Here is a 19,413-nt window from a genome sequence, read left to right on the forward strand (position 1 = left end):
TCTAAGACTTATATCTCCATTAATGGTTCAAAGAGTTCAACAACTCTTGGGATATCATAATTGAAGTTGGTATGTGTAGAGGATGATGAAGTAACCATTTCCTATTAATCTCTTTGTATGTTTTTGGCCTAAATCCTCCATTTGATTCTTATTTTCTCTCTTATTTTCACCATGTTTTGAAGCTGATTTGAGCGTTGATTTGTATTCTAATTGTGCTCAACTTCTGATCACACATTTCTTATCTTTCGACGGACCTCTTGATGGATTTTATTTTGGGATTCCATTAGCGAGCCCCACGAGCCCATTTTCAAAGCTTTATACAACAATATGGATATCATTTGACTCCTATTAACAAGTAGATTAATATTTTTGTAGTGCAACATCATTTTATGATCATGGATCAAGAGCAAGCAAATTATGGACAATTTAAGAATTGTGGTTCGACATCAAGGTAGGGCTCAGTCTACTTATCTCTATAAGATTATATATTTTATATTTTGCATTCTAGGTAGGCATTATAGGTTATGTATATACATAGATATACTATGACTTGACCTAATTCGTAATTTAGAATAGAAATCTGACCGAACCATACTTGAGGATCATACAAGCTAAATGATAAGGGGCAGGAAGACATTCAAGCTTAATAGTTTACATGTAATTTATGTACAGAAGTTGACAACATACAAAAATTGCATGTACTACTCATAAGCTATTACAGTAAACAAAAAGATTTCTCAGCACCATGGAAGGGTAGATGGATCAGATGGAGCTTTATAAACCTGAGATGGAGGCAACTAGATGAATATTTGTGGATCCAAGCAATTCTCTTTCTTCAGCTCTACCATATCCATGGATTACTAGCAAGAGAAGGTGGACTCAATTTAAATAGATCCATGAAATACAAAGGGAAACAAGAAGAGGGTAGCATACTCAGCTGTTATACCACATCTCAGCAAACCATATCTCTCTTAGTTGCACAAAAACCTTTTCATTTTCTCAACTATTGGAGAATATAGCTACAGAGAGAAAAACATCAATATTTAGCTGAACAGGAAAATCAAAGAATAAATACTGGAGGGAAACTTAGTACTTACTTCTACAAGATGATGGCTAAAGGAAAGAAAGACGAAGAAGCTGCAATATCGGTCATCCAAAGCATCATCAGAAGGAGGATCAGATTCAAGAAAGTAAGCACTAGTTTAAAAGGTGGTGGATTTGAGATACGGATTAGGAAACTAAAATGTTTATGGAAACCTTACTCTTTATATTTGTTAATATTTTGTACTTGGGTTGAGCCGGGTATGCTGAATAATGGTAGGCTGATTTTTTGTTGTATGATGGGTTGGTTCATTATGTGATGATTATTAATAAAATGCAAAATTAAACCAAAAAAAAAATGACCGAACCATAGCCGAGGATACCCGTTAAGGTTGTAGAATCCTATTATATTTGAATATAGACAGGATTAACCATAGATTTGCATAAGATATCCTTCAGTAAAAGGCTTATCATATTGCTTAGTATTTTGGGTGATATTTCCTAATTAGACCCTTCTAATGGCTTTATTCCCTTATTTTCCTTGGTTTATCAATTTATGGCATTAATATTTTTTTTGAATTATATAATGTTGGGCTCGAGGCCATGGTTACAATACTCGCTGGATTCTAGGTGAGTGTTCAATCCTTAAAAAGTGCGTGATTATAGGCTATAGATGATTATTCCCTTGTGGCTATATTGTTTGGATACTAATGATGGCATGCATACTTTTAGGTGCAATCACACTCAATCTTGATTTTACTATTACATTCAAAAATAAGGTTTATTCTCACTTTTCACTTTTAAAATGGATTTTTTACTACCTAAATCGTACAACTTTATTTAATGAATTATGAGCTTTTGAAACTAAATATGATAATTTCGAAATTAGACCGAGGTTAATTCCAGTCCATTAATAATCTACACTTTTACCCATATAATTTACTTTGGTTGAGACAGGTTCCAACCTTTTCTACTTTATTATGCCTCTTTAGTCCTTAGGTCAATCTCGAGCGATGCATTTACAAAATTGCTCTTTTTTAATCACGGTTCCAGTCCATGTGCTTATTATATTTATCTATATCTTTGGTACTGAATAGCGTATATGTATTATGATGGTTAGTAGAAGTCCTAGTTTAGGACCAGGAAGTGTATATGGATATTCCGAGTCCCTTATAGGCCCCTACATTCGTGAGCCACATTGTTCGAGAAGGATGGTCATCGTAGGTCCTGCCTTAGCAATCTACTGAGGTGGACGAGCTGTATGTATTTGGTACAATATGACACTTAACTCGTTTATGGTACTGGATTACACTTACATGTATTCATTCATATGCATTGTCAATCACAAATATTATTGTTTGGCACCTGTATCTATCAATCTTATAGGGGGTTTGTACAGGTGGAGGTTATTATTGTTATATTCTTAGTGTTTAAGTAAAACTTTCAAACTAATGGGGGCCGAGTTAGGTTATTGTTTGGTCCCACTAGATGGTTACTTTATTGTTGGTTATTATGGTTAGTGTGTGAAAGAATGATTATGGACTTCTACTCAGGATTGTTGGTATGCATCTGATCCCTTTTATTTTTCATTGTAAATAATTTCATGTTAGATTATCTTATGTTTAGTCACCCTTTGGTTAGAGACCCTCATTATGCTAGTAATATCTTTAAAATTTAGCTAGGGTTTCTTAAGATGTTAGGTTTCCCCCCTTAGGTTATTGAGTTTAGTCATACACACACACACACACACACACACACATATATATATTTATATTAAAATGGTATTTCCATAAATACCCCTCTTTCCTTATCTTTTCATATTGATTATGTATCCCTTCTTCTTGTATTACTAACATATATATATATGTATATATATATATATATATATATATATATCAATTTTTAAGTCATTATTTGTATATTTAGGCTAGTGATAGAGGGTATTAAGCTTTAATTCATGAATACTGTTAGAATAGGGTAGTTTACCCTCATAGTTCCCTTAGTACTATTATGTTTAGTTTCTTGGATAGCTGCATGTAGTTTATATTGCTTCTTAACTTGTTACTAATACTTGCATTATCTTTGGGTCCCAATTGGTTAATGCCTACAAAGTACCATATGTTTGGTACTCACACTCTACTTCTGTAGCTTACATATCTTAGTACGAGTTCTCGCCTTTGATGTGTTCATCGTGCAGAGCATCTATGGATGGGGGAATTAGGGTGAGCTCATAACTTTTGAGTATTCTTGCTCTCCTTCTTATTGATTAGACTTATATCTATTTTGTATTTTTGAAATAGCTTGTATATGTATATTTATTTTGTATTTCCATTGGTTCACTGATTGTATTAAAAGCTCTTGTACTGACTTTACTCGGTCCTAGGTTTCATTCTATGCTAGTGTTTTATTTAAATTGATTTCACTGCTTTTCCTGTTTTTCTTAATAGTCCATTACTATTTGTTCTAGACAACTGTTTGGCTTAACAACTGGTGGGTTATAATTGGTGTTGTCATGACCTGAGAAATTTGGTCATGACAAAACCGTATAGGGTAGACTTTTAACCAAGTTGAACTGGGATTCAGCATACCCAAGTCCCAGAACTACCAACCATCCTAGGTTATTTAGCCCTCTTAGTTAGTCATTAATTTAGTGATAATGCCAATCATGCCTTTACACCGTAGAAATATTCTATCGAGCCTTTCAATAGGATCTATATATCAGACTCCATGTTTAGCTTATGCAATTTGTATTGGTTAACAAACTCTCCCACAATTACAAATTCAGACTTAGATTTTGTACATGGCCCTTAGTTCAATTCATTTAATTTAAACTAAGATTTCAGAATTATCCTTCTATATCAGTTTTATGCATTTGTAATAGGGTCATCACTCTTTCGTAGTCAATATTTCATCTCAATACAGTATATCAATATTTCTCAGCATGCTTAGTTATTTAGAGTTGCATATCTCATATGCTTAGTAAATTCAAAGTTCTTATTGCATACTTTCTTTAGCATTGTATCGTATTATGATATAGGTTTTGGAGCTTAGCATCAGACTTATGGTTAGCACGATTGAGTGCCCTCTAGCAATAGACAATGGTATTTCCTCATTATCGAAGGATAAGATTTTAGTATTTTTATGCTTTTTATTAGTATTTTAGTTTTAGATAGTTTAGAGTTAGCTAGACACTTGTCCCAGCAACTCATAATTTAGTAGAGACTTTTAGATAGATAGTTGACAATAAAGTTGTGGTTTATTTCAAATCTTAGTTTTATTTCAGTCTAATTTAGGTACCTATTTTCAAATCTTTTAGCTTCCACATTCAGTAGTTTAGTATTCTTAGTGTCATGTCAGCCCATGATCAGCCCAGAGTAACTTGTGGCTCTAAGCACAGTGTTACATTTTTGCACTAGTATCTATTTATTGAATTATGGAGACTAAATATTTATTTTAGCTTAATAAATATTTTGCACTAGCATCATTGTTTATTATAGCTTAAATTAGTTTAATATAGGTTAAAATGGATAAGTATTTGATTAATATTTGGGTTAGATGGTTCTCCCACTAGTGGATTAGTATGGGTTTCGACTTTAACCCACCAAGAAGTAAGTCAAATCATAGCCCGGAATGACAAGTAATGTGCTAAATGGCAGAATATGAAAGAATGCAAAGCTTAGGTATGCAATGTGAATAATAAACAATGGAAAACATAAATACAATAGTACGAAGCAACCAAGGATAGAGAGAAGATGTAAATAAAAGTATCCCATGATCCTGTTAGGTCGTTACAAGAGCCACTAAATCATAAGTAGAATAATAAACAGTATAAAACATAGGTGTAGTCTTGGAAAAAATAAGGGCTATCCAAGAGTATCAAAAAGAGAGAGGATCAGCTCCAGCTCTGAAAGATCACCCTATCTCTTAAACCACAACGAGCCTGAAAGAAGCATCAGTGGTAATAGCTCGTACTCGAATCTGCATCATAAAAAATGCCGAAGTTTAGTATTAGTTCATTAACAATGGTTACTCAGTAGGTATCATCAGCTAACTTAGCTAAATTACAATAAAAGTATAACAAAATGCGAGAATGTAAACTACATCGGGAATAAAGGGGCATAAAAAGAAAAATTCTCCAATCAGCAAAAATGATAAGTGCACAGAAAAAATGGAATGCAATAGTAAATGCTAGATAACTACACTTAGCTTTGTCAGAATCCCATAAGGCATAAGAAAAAGAGAAACAACCCAATAGATCCCCCACAATCCCAATGGATACAAACAAGGAGGAATTACCAAATATAATTACAAAATGTGAGCCAATAAGTGATAACAAACCTAGAATTCCCTGCGAATCATAGTTGTTAGACTAGAACCGAAGATAACAAGTGGTATATTAGAGAAAAGCGCCACATAAAGTTCATAAATGTTGGACTTAAACTAGAACTAGTAAATAGAATCATTATAATAAAGTATCGTATGTAGATCATGAATGTCAGACTTAAACCAGAACTAGTAAATAAGTTTAAGTAATAATAACCGAAGGTTGTAGGTTCCTCCATTTCCAAACAATCCCAAGTTTCCAAGATGGATGGTCGTGAGGGTTTTTGTTACTAAGTCCAAGTACAAGGTTCTAAAGTGCTAAAGTCATTCTAACCCCAGTAAGAAAGCTAACCAAAAGTCATTAAGTGACCTAAATCACCCTAAAGTTCAAGGTTTACTCTAATGTGATGAATAAAAATCTCTTTGATTAACAAAGAGCTAATTAAGGCAATAGACCGAAAAAGGGACCGATGAGGCTCGTTATTAGTCCAAGAAATTCATACTAAGGCAAGCACCTAGCCAAACTAGACTAAGGCCTTAGAATTTCAACCCAAGGTCTCTCTTAACTCAAACCATACATAAAATGTCATGATAGCCATTAAGAGGGAAAACGGGCCAAATTCTACCAAAAGGGACACGAAACCCACTAACTTTACTCAATAACATACTAAACAATCAACCAAATCATAAATACCCACCCATCGGTAGCATAATAATACACTAGTATCATATCTAAACTCAATCAATAAGGAAAGTTAGCCTAGCCTACCTGGATACCACTGAAAGCTCAAGAAAGTGCATTATTCTAGTGCTTTTCCCTTGTGAGAAACCTCTGACTACTGCCATGCTATCACAATAATATTTTACGCATTAAAATGAGAATAATGATAACCATATTGCTTATAAATGTTCCAGGTCAAAACTTAAACAAAATTCCACTTGGGGCCCACTTGTAGAATCATAAATTTAAAATGGTCAACATGTTCTTCTAAGATCAAGAATCATTTATCCTTAAAATGGGTGAAATCTGAGCATAAATAAACCCCCAAATCATCTCCAACTTAAAACAAGGAGTTAAAATTAACTGAAGGAGTAAACTAGAAATTAATGGAAAAGTACAAAAATAATGACGAGAAAATTACCACAAAGATGTCTTCATCTGAACCCCAACACCCAAAGATTGATTTTCAAGCTCTCTTAACTTTATTAGGTTAATAATTGTGTTTTTGCACTTGCAAAAATAGACTTTGGAAGAATAGAAAATAAGATATATAGAGGGGGTATTAGCAATGGCCGCTTAAGCGGCTAAATAATCACTTAAGTGACCACTGCTTAAGCGGTTGGATATCACTAAAGAGACCAAGCCACTGATGGAAGAACATCAATTAAAGTGATATATAATTCACTTAACCAACCTTTTCTTTAGAAAACAATTGGTTGCTTAAGAGGGTACACCAACTGATACTAGCACTAGCAAACTTAGTAAAATGCCAAGTTTCTAATCGGCCCCTCAGGATTTGTTCAAAATCTTGTGAATGCAAATCAACTATGATAACCTACCAAATTTGACATTCTTGACTCAAAACTTTTATTTAAATTTGTATCTACGATTATTTCAATCGAATGTTGATCCTATACGTAAAGGGTCATTTTAACTAAAATCTGTCTAATAACCTAAAATAAGTTCAGAAGCCATGGAACCCAAACCAAGGTACTCTCTAGCCTAAAATCGACATGCCAAAGCTAATGAAATTGTTAGAATTGGCATTTGGAACTGTTTAACTAAAGATTAGGTACAGTATCTATTTCTTAATAGCTTTAAAAACCAAACAAATTTCCATGGTAATGGATGATTAGTCCCAACAAGTCATAAAGGAATTAATGTATCTGTTGAAAAGCCCTAAACATTAAAAGAACTTGAAACACAAGAAATGACCTAGAGTGTCATAACAATATCCACTATTAAAAGGACTCCCATTTGAAAATGTAAAGGATCAAGATATACCTAAGGGATAGAACAGTAGGGATACTAGGCCCACAGATAACTTTTAATCTCCCAGGTAGACTCGACGATTGGATAGTGTATCCACTGAACCTTAAGCACTGGAATCTCTCTAGAGAACAACCGTCCGACATCCCTAGATAAGATAAAATCTGGCTACTCCACAAAGGCCAACCCTTATCTAATAAAATCAAGTCACAATGAAGCCTTTAAACTCATGAGGAATGTAAAGTTACAGCATAGAAACATAAAAAAACTAGATGAATAGCCGAAAATTTTAGAGGAAAGGCTAACTTATACACTACCTCTACGACTGTCCAAGGAATCTCAAATGGCCCCATATACTTGGGTCTAAGCTTTCCCCTCTTCCCAAACCTCATCACGCACTTCATTGATGATACTCAAAGGAAAAGCCCATCACTAACTTCAAACATCAAAGAACAAAGCCTACAATCAGCATAACTCTTCTGCTTACACTGAGGTGGCCATAACCTATCATGAATCACTCTAAACCTATCCAAAGACTCATGAATCAATTTGGTACCACTTGGATAACCTTAGAAGTCTCAAACCAACCAAACAAAGATCAACAATGCCTACCGAATAGTTTCTTAAATTGTGACATCTCAATCCTCGAATAGTAGCTATTATTACAAACAAACTCTACCAAGGCTAAATACTAATCCTGCTGACCTACAAAGTCCATAACTCACATGGATCATATCCTCCAAAAATTAAATAGTCTTCTCTAAATATTTGTCGAACTGGAGTGAAAACTAGTGTTAAGATCAACTTGCATACCCAACCGCTCCTAAAAAGTCCTTCAAAAGATAAAAGTGAGCATTGAGTCTCTATCTAAGATAATGGACATAGGTACCCCATAAAGATGAACTATCTCCCAAACATTGACATGGGCCTACCTCATAGCACTGAAGGAAATCTAAATAGGGGTGAAATAACCCAATTTGGTTAATCGATCAATAGTGGCCCAAATCTTGTCAGAAACACAAGAAGTGCAAGGTAAACCACTCATAAAATCCATTGTATTTTGCTCCCACATCCACTCAGGAATGGGTAGCCTCTTAAGAAATTCACTATTTCTCAAGTTCTCGACCTTTATTAGCTAACAACACAAAAATTGAGCTATAAAGGTTGCTACATCCTTCTTTATAGCAATGCACCAGTAATGTTGTCCCAAATATTTATGTATCTTAGTTGTGCAAGGGTGAATAGAATATTTGGAACTATGAGCCTCCTAAAGTATCAATTGTATGAAATCCCTAATCCTTAGAATAGAAATACGGCTGTCGAATCTCAAAATGCCATCTGAATCCAAGGTAGTCCTCCTAGACTCACCCGTCAGTACCTAATCGTGAATGCCACAAAGTTTACTATTCTCAAAATAAAGACTCTAAATCTACTCTAACAAGGTAGACCTAGTCTCAACACAGATAGGAATCCTTCCTAGGTCTGAAATATAAAGTCAAACTATAAAGTTGGCTATAGACTGAATCTCAAAAGCTTATGCCTACCCCAAAACGAAAATAAATACAGGATACACATGCTCACTGGCTTCTAATTCAAGCATATACTACCATGTTCACATTGTCGGGATAGTATAGAATAAAGATATAATAGTCCTTCATCAACTCAATCCACATGCATTGTCACAAATTAAGCTCACTCTAGGTCATACTATACTAAGGACTATGATGGTTAGTAAATACCTTGCAATGAACACCATATAAGTAATGCCTCCAAATCATAAGTGCAAAAACTATCGCTGCCGACTCCTAATTATGAGTTGGTTATTTGCACTCATGCACCTTTGACTGCCTTGATGCATATGCAATTACTTATTCTAACTGCATATTAGAACTCACCCCAAACCAATACTAGAAGCATTACAATACATAGTAAATTTCCCACCCTTAATTTAAAGAGTCAATATTGGAGCTGAAGTGAGCACGCCCTTGAGCTTTAAAAAGCTTAACTCACACTCATCAATATAGTCATAGATACTATAATTTTAGAAAATATGTCCACGAACCACCTATAGTAGCCTGCCAAACTATAAAACTGCAAATATCAGTTAGAGATGTAGGTTTTTCCCAAACACGCATAGCCTCAATCTTTGTTGAGTCCACTATAATCTCATTCTAGACACTACATGTCTTAGGAATGCCAAATACTCTAGCCAGAACTCACACTTTGATAATTTGGTGAGAAGCCTAAATCACTCAAATTGTGGAGCACATTCCTCAAATATTACTCATTCTCCTCTATATTTCTTAAATCTACAAGGATATAATTATTGAAAATAATCACATTAAAAAACAAATAAGGTATGAAAATCTATTTGATCAAGTCCATGAACACTGTTGGGGTATTAGTCAACATAAAAGACATCAATAAGAACGTATAATACCCATAGTGAGTCGTCAAGGCTGTATGTAGTTAATACACAAATGAATAGAACCATCTTTTTTCTTCATGAATAATATAGGAGCACCCTAAGGTTATACACTCTGCCTAAAGAAGCCCTTATCTAAAAGACTTTAAAGATGAGATTTAGCTCTTTAAGCTCGATAGGAGTCATATAATAAGATGGCATAGAAATAGGTCGAGTAACCGACTTAAGATCAATAGAAAACTTAATATCACACTAAGGAGGAAGGTCGGGTAGGTCAAAAAGGAAGACAACAAGAAATTTACCAACAATAGGGATAGAATCAAGTGAAGGACTCTCCACACTCATATTACAAACATAACCAAGATAAGTCTCGCTACCTATGATACTAGTCTCCTAGCCAAATATAAGAAATAATACTTATGGTACACAAATAATAAAACCCTACCATACTACCAAGGGTATGCAGACATGGATAAGGAAATTGTCTTGGCAAAACAATCAAAGACCATATAATAGACGGATAACTGTTCATTCCCAAGATCACATCCAAAATCCACCATATCTAGTACAATAAGGTTAGAGTGAGTATCTAACTCTCAATCATAACACATGATCAATATATCTGATATACTACTGAAAACTACCCATAGAAGAGACGACATGCAATTTCCAGATAAAAGGCTTCGAAGAAAACTCTAACTGTGTTGCATAATAAGAAGACACATATGAATAAGTGGATCCTAGATCAGATAAAACAGTAGCTGGCTAATATACTAAAATCGTACCTATAATAATATCATTCAAAGCTCTGCATCTAGCCTATCAGATATATTATATAGTTAACCTCATCCTCCTTTAAATTAGAAAACTGCCCGACTACCTGTCTTACCTACTTGAGGACCTCTTCTAGAACTCTATGTACCACCCCTAAGACTTTGAACACTACCCCTTGTTGAAGGTGTCAGTATGACTAAACACTTTATGTTTTATCAATCAATCATTCATTTCATCGACTTTAGGACTCAAACCCATTACTTATCAAAACACCTACTAATTTCACAACTTATGAGCTTTAACCCATAGACTCATCATAGGTACTTACTCAATTCAAAGACTAGGGACTCGAACCCATTGTCTATCAAAGGCGTTAATCAACTTCAATGTATTAGGGACTTATACCCATTACAACAAAGACACACATAATTTTAAGGCATTAGATACTTGAACCCATGGTCTAATAAGACCTAAATCAATTTAAAGCTTGGAGACTTTAACCCATTATCTAATTATGGCATAACTCAATTCAAAACATTAGGGACTTTAACCCATTCTCTATCAAAGACATAAATCAAGGTAAGCAAATTAACACATACCTCCATCACAAGTTTCAAAAATGGGAAACAAATGCAGATACTTGGACTTCATGTCCTTTTCTGTCTCCCAAGTAGCTTCCTTGGACTTTTGGCTCCTCCATACAACCTTAATCAAAGCTACCTCTTTCATTCACAACCAGAGAACTTACAAATCTAAGATCCTCACTGGGACCTCCTCATAGGTCAAAAAGTCTGAACTATTAACATCCCTTAAGAGAACAACCAACGAAGGGTCACCCATACATTTCTACAACATAGAGATGTGGAAAATTAGGTGATAAAGTTTATGATAGAAGGCAACTCCAACTCATATACCAGGGACCAATATACCAGGGACTAAGGTTCCCCTTTATACCAAACCGCATCACTCCGTTTATGGAAGATACTTTCAAAATACTTAATTGCCAGCACTAAACTCTTAGTCCCTGCACCTTACATTCATATAGTACTTTTGGTGGATTTGAGCGGTTTTCAATCTATCATGAATGACCTTCACCTTCTCTAAGGCTTGGTGAACTAAATTGGGGCCAAGTAACTTTCCTTTGCAAACTTTTCACCACCCAATAGGAGATCAACATCTCCAACCATACAATGCCTCAAAATGAGCTACTCCAATGCTAGAGTGGTAACTATTATTATAGGTGAACTCAACTAAAGTTAAGTGGTCATACCAACTACAACCATAATTAATTGCATAAGCCCACAACTTATCTTCCAATGTTTGGATAGTCCTCTTCGCTTGCCCATCTGTTTGTGGGTAGAAAGCGGTACTAAGTCACACTCTAGTAGCCAAAACTTTTTATAATGACTTCTAAAAGTGAGATGAAAATGGAGGACTGCGATCTGAGATGATCAAAATCGAAGCACCATGCAACTTCACGATCTTCGCAAGATAACACTTAGCATAATCTTTTGTTAAGTACATAGGCAAAAAGTGAATAGATTTGGACATTTTATCATAAAGAACTAAATAAATCACATTGATTCTGAGATTGAGGAAGAACGGTAACAAAATCAATAATAATAGCCTCCCACTTCCATTTAGGCAACATAATTTCTTAGTATAAGCCATCAGGCCTCATGTGCTCAACTTTCACTTATTGACACACTAAACACTTGGCCACATAGCTAGCCATATCACATTTCAAATTGTTCCACCAATAGAACTCTCTAATGTCATGATACATCTTGGTGGAACTGGGGTGAATAGTATAATGGGATTTATGAGCCTTGGCTATGACTTTTTCCCTCAATCCATCGATGTTGCGAACTCATAGTCTACCTTTATATCTCAAGATGCCATCACGACTAATTACAAAGTCTGCAACTTTATGTTAACCCACATTACTCTTGATCTTCATCAAGTCGTGGTCCAATACTTGCTTTTCCTTTATCACAACAACAAGAGATGATGGAGATACCGAGTGCACAAATGCACTACCATCCTTGGAGTTCACAAGTTGAACTTAAAGATTAGTTAAACGGTGAATGTCATTCACCTATCCTCATCCACATAGGCTAAACTCCCCATGGATAAATGGCTAAGAGCATCGGCGACTACATTAGCCTTACCACAGTGGTAATAAAGACTCATATCATATTTTTCAACAACTCAACCTACCTTTTTTGACTGAGGTTCAACTCCTTTTGAGCATGCACATATTGAAGACTCTTATTATCGGAAGAGATATCAATATAAACCCCATAGAGATAATGTTGCCAAATTTGTAACGTAAAAACCACGGCTAACAACTCTAGGTTATGAGTAGGGTGGTTATTCTCATGAACTTTTAATTCCCCAGAAGAATAGGCCACTATCTTACCATGCTGCATCAACACACAACTGATACCAACCCAAGATGTATCGCAATAGACTACAAAACCATCATTACCTTCTGTCAAAGTCAAAACTGGAGCCGAAGTCAATTTGTCTTTCAACTTCTCAAAACTACCCTCACACGCCTCTAACCATAAGAACTTGACCTTCTTCTGGGTCATCTTGGTCAATGGGGTGGCTATGGTTAAAAAAATCTCCACAAACTTTCTATAGTAACTAGCTTGGCCCAAGAAGCTCTGAATATTGATTGGAGTCATAGGTCTAGGGCACTTTTTAATTGCCGTTATCTTTTAGGGATCTACATGATCCCTTCACTAGAGAAAAAATGATCAAAAAATCTATGATTTTCAACCAAAGCTCACAGATGAAGAATGTAACACCTCGCATATTTCTAACCTAGAAAATAAACCATTGCTCCTGCGTGTGTAACCTCTAATCCTGTAATTAATATTTGAATGTATGTATTATGTTCATTAGCCTAGTTATAAGAGATCTTATGATGTATGAAAACATGTTCATCAGAGTCATTTAGAGTAAGGCAAGCTAAGAGCTTTTGAATCGGCCAAGTTTAGGTACTTGATTTCCTAAGGGTAAGATTTAAATGGGTATAACTTTATGTATATATGGACTTTGTCGGTTTAAGACCCACCAAATTGTAGATAATTCAATTATCTTTTCAGCTATACCAATTTTACCTTAATTTGATGCCCGAGCAAAAAGTTATAATTTTTTTTGTAAGAGGCAGTAAGCTATCGCGATAGCCTTGTGTTGTGAGGTCCACTCCACCTTTCTGGGGATCATATCGCGAGGTCTAATTCACCTTTTTAGGGTTCACATCATAAGTTCTACTATAATTTTCTGGATTTGATGCGACGAGCGTCATTTACACAAGGAAAAGAGGCCAAGGGCAGTTGGGTCTTTTTCCCCAACCCAAGTCATCCAAAATGCGAATTGGAACTCCCAAAAGGGAATTATTAGCCCTTTTCTCTCCAAATTTCTCTCAAGAAACCCTCCTCCATTCTTAAGAACAAAAAATCCAAGCATCACCATTCAAGAACCTTTAAGAAAAGTTATTCTCCTTCTAGATTTAAGTTTTTGAGGTATTTTAGATGTTCATCAATGGGTCCTTTTCACCCATGGAGTCCAAGAACCCATTTTCAAGTTCAAAGTTATTATTCTTACATGTTAATATGAATTTTATCCATGAAATTTCATAAACTTCAATTATGTACCATGTTTACAAATTGTTTTCATTAAAGTTGTCTTTGATTCTTTTGAATGGTGATACTCACATGTTAAATCCTCAACCCATATTTTAATATTGAATTTTTATGATTATTACATGATTTAAATATTCTCATGCTTTAACTCATGGCCCCTCTGTGTTTGAGGAAATGCTTAGATGAATGGGTTTTGAACAACGACTACTTATGATGTCATCAAAGTGGTAGTATGGTTCTATTGTTATTTCTATCGAGTCTTGGTGGTTATGAATACCCAAAAACTTAGCTATTTACTTACTCTCAATATCTTTATAATGGTTTCAGATATATTTTGAGCATTATCAGTTCAGCCAGTTATCATAATCAGTTAAACTTAGATTAGTTTAGTATTCCGATTCAGTTCAATCGGGAGTAGGATTTAGAACTAAGCAAATGCAGGGATGACATTTTCCCCATCTGTCAGGTATAGTCATTAGTAGCAGTCCTTGTATTCTAGAACTATGTAGCCAATGTAGGATATGAGGATTCACCCATAAGTTTAGGCTTCACTTCCTCTCAAGGGTCACCCTTCAGTTTAGGCTTGACACCGTGGTTCTTCAGGACATCAGTTTAGAGGATCCATAAAACCATTGTTAGTACCCGTGGCACGATACTGATACCCTTCCAAATGGTGTCACAGGTTGGACCCCAATTAGCTCATATTCGGGCATGTCGATTAGATGATAGCTCTCATAGTCTCAAACCAGTATTCAGTACAGAGTTTATTTTTAGGTTTCCTTGACCATAACATACAGTTACCAGTGATTCAGTTATCAGTAAGTCAGTATTTTAGTTTTACAGATTATTTGAAAATCATACTTTATGATTGGTCATTTATTCTCAAATTTTACAATTTTCATGCATTTATATTTAGTTGACTCGTGCTATTCATTTAGTCAGTTATTGTTCATGCACATGAACCCATGCATATTAGCCTAACCTTATCTAGTATGCCAGTACATTCAAAGTACTGATCGCATACTCGTTTCTTGTGCTATGATGTTTAATATCATAGGTTTAGATGCATAGGTTCCTGGTCGTACTTAGACATTCCAGCATATCAACAGTAACAACAGTGGTGAGTCCTCATCTATCAAGGACATAGTTGTTATTTTAGTTTATTTCAGTAGTTTATTTTAGTTAGACAGTTGGAGTTAGTTGGGGCCTATCCTATCAACTCTTTTTCAGACAGTTTTAGAGGTTTTCAGACATTTTAGACAGTTAGTCAGTTGTTGGTCTTTTCAGTCAAATTTTTAATAATTTCGCATATATTTCAGACTTTTGGGTTTTCTGTTGTATTACTTTCAGATTTAAAACCTTAAGGCGTATTCAGTTATCCCGCACATGTGTATTTTTATATTATTATTCAGTGCTCATAGTAGGTACCAGTTCATGGGTCAGCTTGTGGTCTTTCAGGACCATAAGAACCAATGGCATCCAGGGTATATTTCTAGGGTGTTACAGAGAACTTGACATACAAATGATGATCTTTCAAAGTTTATAACATGACACAAAGGTGATCGACGTGATCAGCCTCCCTCTTAGAATAGGTTAAGATGTCATCGATGAAGACAATAACAAACATGTACAATAATGGACAGAAGACCCTATTCATCAAGTCCATGAATGCCGTCGGGGCATTGGTCAACCCAAAAGACATAACAAGAAACTTATAGTAACAATACCCGGTTCTAAAGGCAGTCTTAGGGATATCCGCATCCCTAATTTTAAGATGATGATAACCCGATCTAAGTTCAATCTTAGAGAAACACTTCACACTCTGAAGTTGATCAATCAAATCATCTATCCTAGGAAGAGGATACTTATTCTTTATGGTCACTTTGTTTAACTGGCGATAATCAATGCATATACGAAGGGAACAATCCTTCTTGCGCACAAACAATATGGGAGCACCCCAAAGAGATACACTAGGATGGATAAAACCTTTATCTTAGAGGTTCTTTAATTGCTCTTTTAGCTCCGCCGAAGCCATTCTATAAGGAGTGAAGGAAATCAGATGAGTGTTCGGAATAATTAATCCCAGAATTAATTTCCCTATTGGGAGGAACACTGGGAAGATCATCGATAAAAACCTCGAAAAACTCATTAACCACGGGAACAGATTCAAGAACAGGCTCTTCCGAGTTAGAATCTTTAACTCGGACCAAATGATACAAATACCTATTTGAAATCAACTTTTGTGCTTAAAGATAAGAAATGAACCTTCCCTTAGGTACTAAAGAACTACCTTCCTATACAGTGGACGGTTCATTAGGAAATTTTGTCATGACCCTATGGGTCTGACAATCTAAGGAAGCATAGCAAAAGTGCAACCAATCCATCCGCGGAATGATATCAAAATTGACCATGTCCAATTCTATCAAGTCTTTAAGAGTATCTCTAGAACTACCAGGTACCACACACATCTTATAGACTTTTCTAGAATTCACAGAGTCTCCTACTAGGGTATAAACAGAAAAAGGAACCAATAGACTCTCAGGACCACAATCAAGATGCACAGCCACGTACGGGGTCACATAAGAAAGTGTAGACACTGGATCAAGCAAAAAATATACATAACAAAAGAAATGTCTAAACATAATTGTGACAACATTGGGAGACGCATCAAAATCCTAGCAAGTAGCAAGTGCATACAAGCTGTTTCAACCAGCACTAGTGCCAAAAATAAAAGCAGAAGCAGACATGGCACCCTTTGGTACGAGAGTAGGTTGAGTAGAAATTAGGGCCCTATTATCCCAAGGAGCTACTGAAGAGGGTTACACTGTATGTGACTGATCTGACCACAACTAAAACATCTATTTCTCCCCTTCTCACACTAACCACTATGACTCTGACTAGGGAATCTGAAAGGATGGCTTGGTAGAGTCGACTGGGCACCACTAGCCTGGAATTGGGCACCCTGTCCTTGGAAACCACCACTAAACTAAGACCGACGATCACCCAATGACTTTGGGTAAGGGGAGCGCACACTACCCGAGAAAAAAGAGCTCAAACTCCCCTAACTTTTCCATGGCCACTTGCCACTATCTCAACGACTTTTCTAAGAAAGCCTAAATTTTTTCCCTCCACTTTTCTAAGAAAGCCTAAATTTCTTCCCTTGCCTTTAACAAAACTCAACTTGCTTTTTTTTCTCTTCCTCCACTTGTTGCATACATACAATCAACCTAGAAATGTCCATGTTTTCAATCAACAAAGATGCCTTGCTCTCAAGGACTAACTCAAGGGACTATTCCGAGATAAACGTACACATCTTAGACCTCATGGTAGAAACCATCTCGGGAGCATACCTAGAAAGTTTATGGAATTTCAAGGCATACTCTTGAACAGGCAGCCTTCCATACTTCAAGTTCACAAACTCTTCCGCATTTGGTCCCTCTACTCTTGAGGAAAGAAGCAGTCTAAGGAAGCCTCAAAGAAATCCTCCCACACAGCAAGACTAGAATCACCACCTATAGATAATTTCAACCCTTCATACCATTGGTACACTACATCTTTCAATTGGTAGGAAGCAAACTTAACAGCCTCAACCTCCGAAGCATGCATGATTAGAAATATCTTCTCTATTTCTTCAACGAAGCCTTGAGGATTTTCCACTACCTTCATACCCGTAACATAGGAGGGCTCAACCTCATGAATTGGCTAATTCTTGTGGCCTTTGAAGAAATAATAGCCAAAGCACCACGCTCTTATTGAGAGGCTACCAATTATGTCAAGAGGTTAATAAAGCAACGAAATTCGACATTAGTAACATCCTCTTTAGGTGACGAAATAGGAGTGTCACTCTCATAGTCGGAATTGTTAGGGAGAGATGGAACCCCATAAAGATGGTCAGATACTGCAACCCTATCTTGGATCTAAACTTCATAAGCTGGACGAGCTTCATCTATAGGGCCGTCAGTAGGGGCAGAAGTATTTGCCTGATACTCAGATCTTCTTGGAGACATGATTTGAAAGATAGAAAACGAAAATCAGAGAAATCCAAGACCTTAGACTCTATAACTTAAGATTGAAACATAAGAAAGGAAAGAATTTCCTAAAATGTCTCATAGCACCTCTTTTATAAGTGTAGCGTGTTTCACACAGATAAAAGAGACTTTTTTTGACATGGCACTATGGACACCCAATTGACCATGAACCTAGGCTCTTATGCCAACTTGACACGGCCTGAAACCGGGAAATGACGTATGGGAACCCAAAACCCGCATAAATTAGAGGTTGCTCGATAACCCGACCTAATCATCAGATCAATCACAAGGGTCTTGGTGATTCCCGACAATATAATAAGATAGCAGAAAACATACTATAAGTTATAACTTAAACATGTCTAAACACTTCATTAGATTCATCAAACTAACCAATATACCCCAGTCCACAATCATCCACAATACCCCTACACAAATTGATGTTTAGAAATATAAATGCCAGGATAAACCCCTAATTATAGACAAAACAAGTAAAATAAGATTATGTCTTAAGATAAAAGACCACAAATAAATGTCTTCCGAGTAAGGAAGCTCAGCACTCCAAAGTCAACGCACAAACTACTTCGATCACCTAATCACTGCACAGAAAGAGAAGATGATGCTTTGGCCCCTATGTCGCATGGGGACATAGCGTTCAAAAATGGTTAACGGTTGAAGCACTAGTATGTAACTCAGGGATAAGGATAATATAACATCATTAATCAACAACAAGTCAACATATCATATTCAACCATGTTCACGACCTTATCCATAATTATAGGTATATCACATGCGAAGCAAGTAAACAAGTCTAAACAACATTTTCAAAGCATTCAATCATGAGACATAAAGTGGAGGACTCCAACCTTACATACATAAATTCAAACAATTCTTATTAGGTATGGGACTTCAACCACATTTACAGATTACTTAGACGAAGGACTTTAACCATGTATACATTCATTAAGCAAGGGACTCTAACTGCATGAACATCCATTTAAGCAAGGACTCTAACCACACATGGTCATTCATTTAGGAAAGGGACTCTAACCACATGCCCATACATTAGGTAAGGAAATTTAACCTCATGTTGTATTAGATTGAAGACTCTAACATAATCTATTCTATTTGGCGAGGCACTTCAACCTCAAGAGATCTCATTGTGCAAAGAACTTTAAC

Source organism: Capsicum annuum, chromosome 6 (assembly GCF_002878395.1).
Source record: "Capsicum annuum cultivar UCD-10X-F1 chromosome 6, UCD10Xv1.1, whole genome shotgun sequence".
Lineage (NCBI taxonomy): Eukaryota > Viridiplantae > Streptophyta > Magnoliopsida > Solanales > Solanaceae > Capsicum > Capsicum annuum.